Source organism: Lepisosteus oculatus, chromosome 14 (assembly GCF_040954835.1).
Source record: "Lepisosteus oculatus isolate fLepOcu1 chromosome 14, fLepOcu1.hap2, whole genome shotgun sequence".
Taxonomy (NCBI): Eukaryota; Metazoa; Chordata; class Actinopteri; order Semionotiformes; family Lepisosteidae; genus Lepisosteus; species Lepisosteus oculatus.
Window position 1 is genome coordinate 57,257,033 of NC_090709.1, and position 8,180 is coordinate 57,265,212.

At 41.3% G+C, this 8,180-nt stretch overlaps 2 non-coding genes across 2 annotated transcripts; both read right to left on the minus strand.

Annotated features, from left to right (window-relative positions):
- Positions 1–6,119: 6,119 nt before the first annotated feature.
- On the minus strand, positions 6,120–6,193 carry trnat-agu (transfer RNA threonine (anticodon AGU)). The gene has a single exon. It is a non-coding gene; the product is annotated as a tRNA-Thr (tRNA).
- Positions 6,194–8,108: 1,915 nt separating this feature from the next.
- trnat-cgu (transfer RNA threonine (anticodon CGU)) lies at positions 8,109–8,180 on the minus strand. Its single transcript has one exon. It is a non-coding gene; the product is annotated as a tRNA-Thr (tRNA).

Genomic DNA, 8,180 nt, shown 5'->3' on the forward strand with positions numbered 1-8,180 from the left:
GGAGGTTGCCAGAGAGTGACCAGCAGCAGGCCCCGTGAACAGGTCGGAACTGTGGACAGCTGAATCACTATTCAGAACTAGCTCTTCATCAGGAACAAACCGGTCCTCTTCCTGACTTGCTGGGACCCACAGTCATCTTTTCTCCTGTGGACAAACTTTGCTAGTTAAAGCCAACACTAACTAGCCGGTCAATGAGCATCAGCAGCGCACCGTCGCAAGCCACACAGCACAGCCTGGCACGGAGCCAGAGAGCGCGGATTGGACAGCAACAGCCTGCAACTGTTTCTTTGTGCCCGCTGGAGATCTGAATCCCCAAAGATTGGATGAGTATTCAACTTCAATGCATTACAGCTCGAGAATTCAATTGTTATCCCAACCAGTTGATATCAATTTAATTCCTAAGAGTTATGTACTTGTTTGAGTATCTAATGTAGAAGTTGTAACCAAGTTCACTTTACGAAACGGTCTTAATGAATGATATACTGAACGTATGTCCTCTTGATATGTGTAACACTTTGTAACTGATTGAATATATATCTTTTGTATTCTGATAACCCTCACGATAAGATTGGTTAGATTTATATGCATATTCTATGTATTAATAAATGTATCCTCGTGTATTAGTACCTGTGTGTGCACGTTGTTTGAGTTATGTCGCATGGTTGGATTCTAAAGCCATCAAAAGAATCAACTTTGTGATTTACTGCTACAATTAATAATTGTCTCAGTAAATGCCCAAACCCTACAGAACTGGTGCCTTCAGAGAGCCACTATGATTACATATTTGGCGTCCCTGAACCGGTTTTCCTTACATTATTTGGCGTCCCTGGGTCGGCTTAATCTACATTATTTGGCGTCCCTGGGCCGGCTTAATCTACATTATTTGGCGTCCCTGGGTCAGTTTAATCTACAACAGCAAGGCTCTTCTTTTATGTGACATTATCAAAGAAAAACAACTGGACCTTCTGTGTTTAACCGAAACATGGCACAAACAAAATGATGGACTCCTGTTCAACCAACTAGTTCCTCCTGGATATGGTTTGTTTGACCTTCCGCGTCTTTAAGGCAGAGGCGGGGGCATCATTGTTATTTACAACCTTTTTTACAGTCTAAGTCCTGTAGCTATACCTCCTCCCTCTTCTTTTGAGTGTCTTGTTTTAAATGTTTCTATCCCCTAATCTACCATTATTGGCACAGTTTACAGACCACCCAAACCCAGTGGAGTCTTCTTAGGTGAGTTTGGTGATTTTCTCTCATTCTTATCCCTTAAATTTAAAAGGTTCCTTATTCTAGGGGACTTTAATATACACTTTGGTTCAACCTCTTCCAGTCTGGCTAAAGACTTCCTTTCTCTTTTGGGATGCTTTGACCTTACTCAGTTTGTTTGTACCCCTACACATAACAAAGGACACACCTTAGATCTAATTATTGCAAATGACTCCTTTGTCTCCCACTGCACTCCCCTTGATCTAGGCCTCTCTGACACTTAGCCATTCTCTTCAATCTGGAATTACCTGTTTCTAACACTTCCCCCTCACGCTCTGTAAATTTCCGCAACTGGCGATCAATTGATCACCCAAGGTTTGCAAATTCTGTTCTGTCCTCCTTATCCTGTTTCTCTTCCTCTGACCCTCTAGAAGACAAAATACAGTTACTTGACAATGCTCTTTTATCTACCCTCGACACCTTTGCTCCTTTAAAAACTCGAACCATCTCCTTCTCTCGCCCTGCCCCCTGGTACAATGACCATCTGCGTTTCATGAAGGCAGCCTCTCGCAAACTTGAGCGTAGGTGGCGTCTTTCCGGCCTAAATGTACATTATCAGGCCTGGAGAGATTACTTATCTGATTATAAGGTTACTATAGAGTCTGCTAGATCCACCTACTTCTCTCACATCATTGAAAATCACCAAAACAATCCCAGACATCTTTTCTCCACCATCAACAGACTGCTCAAGCCAAACTGCCCCACCACATTACCTGCCTCATCACAACTTTGCAACACATTCTTAGATTTCTTTAGTTCTAAGATTGACAACATCCGGCATCACATTCTCTCCACTACGGATATAATTTCCATACCTCCTTCCTCCTCATCCAACTTCTCTGGTTCCCGTCTCTCCAGCTTCTCTCTTCTTGACTCAGCATCCCTAAACAAACTAGTTACGCGCATGAAACCCACCACATCTATTTTAGATCCCATTCCCACCACTTTATTCCAGTCCTGTTTCTCTTCTCTCTGTCCCATTGTCCTCAATATAATACATGAATCCTTGAGCACCGGCATTGTACCAACGGTCCTCAAAACTGCTGCTATTACCCCAGTGCCAAAGAAGCCGAACATGGCTCTCGACAATCTTAACAACTTTCGCCCCATCTCCAACTTACCCTTTCTCTATAAAATTCTAGAACGTGCTGTCACACTTCAGTTACATAACCACCTCATGACAAACAACCTTTTCGAACCCCTCCAATCTGGCTTCCATCAACTTCACAGCACAGAAACCTAGTCAAAGTCACCAACGATCTCCTAATAGCTTCTGATTCTGGTTCTCTTTCCATACTCATCCTTCTTGATCTCAGTGCTGCCTTTGACACTGTTGACCATAACATCTTGCTTTCTCGTCTCGAGACTGTGTTTGGAGTCTCTGACACTGCCCTCAAATGGTTTAAGTCTTACCTCACTGATCGCTGTCACTTTGTCTCTCTCAATGGGTACAGGTCTGAAATTGGTTTTGTCAAGTCTGGTGTCCCTCAGGGCTCAATACTGGGCCCCTTGCTCTTCAGCATTTACATGTTCCCACTTGGTCAGCTTTTAAGATCACATGGCCTCAGCTTTCATTTTTACGCTGACGATACTCAAATATACATCCATACCAAACCCGACACTGATGTGGCTGTCTCTATTCTATCTAATTGCATCTCTGACATAAAAATTTGGATGACTCAAAACTTCCTTCATCTTAACTGTGACAAGACTGAAGTCATGCTTATTGGTACCCCCCATCAACTTCGTAAAGCCAGTCCTGTAACCCTGTCTGTAGATGGCTCTGTACTTGAGCTCCAATCAAAATTGAAAAACCTTGGGGTTATATTCGATTCTGGCTTAACATTCGACCCACATGTACAGCATACTGTCAAAACATCTTTTTTTCACCTTAGAAATATCGCAAGACTACGCCCTATGCTATCATTAACTGTGGCTGAAAAGCTGATCAACATATTTGTATTCTCTCGAATTGACTACTGCAATGCTCTGCTCCCTGGGGTATCTAAATCTACTCTGAACAAGCTGCAGTATGTCCAAAATTCAGCAGCCAGAATCCTGACCAGATCTAGTGCAAGTGTTCACATTACTCCTATCCTGGAGTCCTTGCACTGGCTGCCGGTCAAATTCCGCGTAGACTTTAAAATCCTCATGCTCACCTACAAGGCTTTACATGGCTTGGCACCTCAATACCTGTCTGAACTTTTATCGCCCTACTCCCCACCTCGCAACCTCCGCTCTTCAAATTCTGCCCTCCTTACTGTCCCCCAAGCCCGTCTACATTGTATGGGCGACAGGGCCTTCTCCTGCTATGCCCCCAAGCTCTGGAACTCCTTGCCCAAGGATATTAGAGAGTCACCTTCTCTAAACTCCTTCAAATCCAGACTCAAAACCCTCCTTTTCAGAAAAGCCTTTACTTAACTGGTTCCATTCTTCACCCCTCTGCTCTTCTTAATACCATCTTCCACGGTCTCCTCTATTGTTATTGTTGTATTGTTGTAATTATAATTGTGTCCTGTCTTGTGAAATTTTCTTAATTATTGTTGTAGTCTTCTTATTTATTGTTATTGTCATCCTGTAAAGCGCTTTGAGAAGCCACCTTTAAAGGCGCTATATAAAATAAAGTTTATTATATTATTATTATTATTATTTCACCTGATATTAATAGTAGTCCTGATGAACGATTTAGGGACATGGCGCATCTTGAAAATGTTCTTGTTAATTTCAGTTTGGAAAAGATGCACTCACCAGAAGCAGAAACTGGTCGTATCTGCAAAATGCGCAATGCAATAGCAATGTCTTGCTATGAGTCCTTACCTGTTACAGGAGGCGTTGTAGGACTTTTTTAGTTCAGAAAAAGCTATCAATTCATCTTACATTTCTACTCCATCAATATTAGCAATGCTATCTTTACTAAGCTCTAAATATAGCTCTAAATAAATGCAAATTTTAAAATACATTTTAAAATAAATGCTATTCCATATGTTGTAACTTTGTGGTATTTAGAAATTTTATCTGAGGATGCAAGGGAAAGTATTATACAACTGTGAAAGAGGCTTGTATTTTAATACAATTTTCGATCAAAAGAAAACCAAAGTCCCTATGATATTACCGTCAATATCTCTTGATATCAACGTTCAGTTGAAAGATTTGAAGAAACTCTCAAACAAGCAACTGCAGTAGCAGAGAGTTTTGATTTAAACCGATGCTTGCAGCTCAATACTCCATTCATCCTTGAAAGAAGCAAAGACAGGGGTATTTTGAGTGTCTCCATGATCCTCTTCTCAATCCAAAAGAAAGGTTTTATATGATCCTGATCCCACTAGAAAAAGGGTCAATTTCAGCCTGCACTGATGTCCCTTCAAACGTTTTATAAGAACTCTGGACGTTTACACAGTGGAAGCCTGGTCCATTTCTTCTTCTGAACGAGACTATGGGAGTGAGTATTTTGACGTCGAACTGGGATTTAAATAGAGGAACACTACACTACATTGGGCTACACGTGTGACAAAGCGTTTGCTTTCCGACCTCTCGATAGCTCAATTGCTAGCTCTTAAAACTATAGACAAAAACAGTGGGCATTTCTTATGTCCCTGGTTTGAATCCAGCTCCAAGGATGGTGTTTTCTTGTTCCTTAATCAAAAAGTGAAAATTGCGAATTTGTCTTTCACTTTGACGTTCACCCGAAAGCTCAGTATATAAAGAAGTAAAGGCTCCTGTTCTGGATCCTAATCCTAATCCTCACGTCAGATTGTTTTGCTTAGACCTTTAAAATGTACACTGTGGACTGTTTGCTCTTCCTAACACAATTAAAAAGCCGCCGACAAACTTATCGATCGGGAGTTTAGTTCAGTGATAGCGCGCACTTAAGACGCTCCGTTTTCTTTCGCCGGCATCTCTGTATTCTTTTTAAACGCGATATTTTTTATTCTTCGTGTGTGAATTTCAGGGAGACTCATAAACCCTTTGTCTGTTTTAAAGATACATTATTTTAAACCAGACATAATGAAAGACGTAGTAACTAGACACACATACAAGACACATGAATAGTAGCGGCTCTGAATGCAATACAAACGCCAATGGCGCAATGGATAACGTGTCTGATTACGGGTCAGAAGACTTTAGGTTTGTACTCCTTCCTGGTTCGTGAAGAAGCTTTTAAACCTCACTACTCAACACTGACATCGTAGGGTGTGCGGTCCTACACAACCTTACTATCGACTGGATGAGTCTTCTGTTCAATCTCCGATTCTTTCCGCACATTCCTGCTATTTCACCACCGTTATTGTAGGATAACAGCCACAGACACGAGAAGATATACTATTCCGAACAAATGTCTTAAAAAATCACGTTGAAAAAGGTGACAATACGTTTTTGTTTCTTTAACTTAACCTTACTTTTGCCTGTAAAGTTCACATTATTTTCTGTAGCCGCAAATCCCCAATATTTCTGCTGTCTCCCGAGAAACACAAGCGTGGAGTCAAATCATATTAAATAACACAACACATCTATTAATTTAACACCCAGATGTGACAGAACACATGTAAGACTTACACACAGCTTTTAATATGATCTAGTGAATTTGCAGGTGTCCTGGGGAGGGAAGAGAACTGATATTAAGGAAATACATATTTAAAGGGGATGTAAGTCTTAAATGTGTTTTGTCACATCTGGGTGTTAACTGAATAATTTTTTAGCATTATTTATTGTGTTTTGACTCTATACTTGTGTTTCTCAGGAGACAGCAGAAATATTGATGTTTACATTTCTATTCACATTCCCGGTGATATTGACTGAGGTAATGCAGAAGCATGTTCTCTATAACAATAAACGGTGCGAGAAGACAGGAAGAAAGGCACCGCTAGGATTTGAACCCAGGATCTCCTGTTTACTAGACAGGCGCTTTAACCAACTAAGCCACGGCGCCGACAGAACTCCCCTCTTTTACTGCGACTTGGACACACCGCTCTGAGACACCTGCGTTCAGTAAGCGCTGAGTCGGCTGGCTGAGCACGTTGCCTCCTTTACATTCAATAGGAGCCCCGACACTAAGAGAAACGTATAGAAATGGGTTTTATCCGGCACTTTTCATGTCCATATCTCTCACGGGCGACAAAGTTCATTTACGACACCTTTCTTTCTTTCTTCTTTCAGCAGGAGTACAATAATGGCAACAACATGTTTGGAGTTCGGCATTTCATTTAGTCTGAGGAAACATCGTATCGGAATGAACTGCCTGAGATAAAAGAGTAATTGCGGCTTCAGATTTCGTTTTTACAGAGCATTGCGTTGTTCTGCTCATGCTGACTACACGCTTTAGATATGTCATTTACTGCAAGCGTTGCTTTTCCAGGTTTTTCTGAAATTCCTCGCATTTGAGCCAGCACTAAAACATTTCATTCCCGTTGCTGAATACATCGTGGAAACGGTATTTGCAACGGAATGCTGTCACACATGAAACATTTTCGTTATTCGGTTCTGAAGTTTGAAAATGAAAATAAAACGGGGGTCACTTCATAGGCTTGAAAGAAGTCCAAGCAGCATAAAAACCCGCGAACTCTTACAAAGGCTGCACCTTTCTTCTGCTGCTTTTATAAATCAGCCTTAAACATTTGAATGCATACCTTACTGCTGCTAACCACATTCACGTGTTTACGAAGCTTTTTTCTGTCCGTTATGTTTTTGCTAATCAGTTTCTCAGTTTTCCTCGTACTGTGATTGTCAGCGAGCACAACAAGACTGAAACAGTGTAAAGGCAGGTAAAAAAGTCAGGGTAAAACGCCTGATTGTCGGGAGTGGGATTTGAACCCGTGCCTCTATTTGGAGAGCGAAACACAAAGCTTAAAAGACACGAATCTGTAAATTTACTGTTTTAAACAGCTCAACTATCCTGAAGAAATGGGTGCGGATTGTATCAGTCACATCCGATTTTCCGTATTTTTAGGACGATTGATACAACTGGACGAACAATTTGTGGCGTTTAGCATGACATGGAAAACGGTACCGGAGCATTCGGGTCCGGACTACCAGACTCAGAAACAGTTTTTATCCCCGCACTATCAAACTATTAAACTCCCAGCCTCTCTCACTCTCTCCTCACCTCTCACCTATGACCTGAACCTCACAGTGCCTTCTTTCTTACCAAAAACCCAAACACACATTGAAAATCTACCTCTACCATACATGTCAAAAGCTCACTCCCCATCATTTCTATCCCTTTATTTCATTCTTTTGATGCATGTTTTTGCACATAACCTGTTACCTTTTTGTTGTTTTGCACACTGCCCGTTGTTGTTTTTTGCACATCGGCTGTTGTCTCTGTCTTTCTTTTGTTATGCAATTGTATTGTTGTTGTGTTTTTTTCTTTGTACTACTTATGTCCGAGAGCTAGCTAAATAGCATTTCGTTATACCATATACCTGTGTATGAGTATAATGACAATAAACTTGAACTTTAAACTTGAACTTGAACTTGACATAGTCTTGCAGGCAGTATATTATTTTATCGTTTACTCGTTTAAAAAAACACGGTCTTCTCGTTCCAAAGTCAGATTTTTAGTGCTTTCGAACGATACTTCCAACCTGGACTGACAGCTCACCCGATCTGTTTGTGATCAGACCATGGAGTCGGGGGCTGTACCAAGCGCACGTTCCTTCCCAATGCTGAGGCGATCATTCGGAAGATGGGTGTGAAGAGAAACAAGCTTTGTCGACTAAAAAACAAGGCAGGATATGCAAGAATACTAATTACTGGCGACAGTTATGCTCTCTTACTATTGAGATCCCTACATTGAGAGTTTTTTTAAGACTTTGAAACTAAAGGAAAGCGGTGACAAATGAAACAGGCACGGGTGGGGTTTGAACCCACACTCTTCGGTTTACGAGACCGACGCCTTACCACTTGGCCACCGCGCC